Below are 782 nucleotides of genomic sequence, written 5' to 3'. Positions count from 1 at the left end.
TAGGCTCATCTAGGATTTCGATGGAGAATATTGAAGAAGCAAGTAACAATTTAGGTGTCAAGTCAAGTGATCAAGTGGCCGACACTGAGAATCATTCAGATCCAAATCAAGAAGAGGACCCAAGTTTGGACAACAGCTCCCAAATGTTGGTTCTCCAGACTCCTCCAAAGCCGTTCAACATGCATACTCAGGAAGTTGACGACAGTGATGATTTCGTTGGGCAGGTCCCTCAATTTGTTTCGTCTAGACCGACACATGATACATCTGATGGAGAAGACGAGGATGACGACTTTGTCGAACCGGTACCTCAGTGTGTTTCGGGTGGTCAGACACATGAAACCCTGGTTGGAGAAGCCGAGGATGACGACTTTATCAAACCGGTACCTTAGTCTCAAAGCCATGAGGAAGACGCAAGAAGACGTCGTGAAAAGGATAAGGCTGATGACGAATCACTCATGAAATCCGTTAGAGCCGTTGAGCTATATGGATTTGAGGATGTAGAAGCTTCGTCTAACAACGAAGCAGTTAACTATTATACCGTCGATGATATTGACTTCACTCTAGCAGATGCTGATATGTACACTGGGAAGCTATTCAGTAGCAAGCAAGAATTCAAGATCAGTTTGCACATTTATGCCTTAAAGCAGGTGTTCAGGTTCAAGTTCCACAAACATGCGTTTAACTACATCGCAGCGAAATGAATTGATAAAAACTGCAAATTTTATGTTATGGCTTAGCAATTGGGGGAATCTTCGACATATCAGGTGAGGAAGGCGCAACTG

This window comes from Brassica oleracea, chromosome C1, assembly GCF_000695525.1.
Source record: "Brassica oleracea var. oleracea cultivar TO1000 chromosome C1, BOL, whole genome shotgun sequence".
NCBI classification, from domain to species: Eukaryota; Viridiplantae; Streptophyta; class Magnoliopsida; order Brassicales; family Brassicaceae; genus Brassica; species Brassica oleracea.
Note: the sequence above shows the minus strand (reverse complement) of the source record.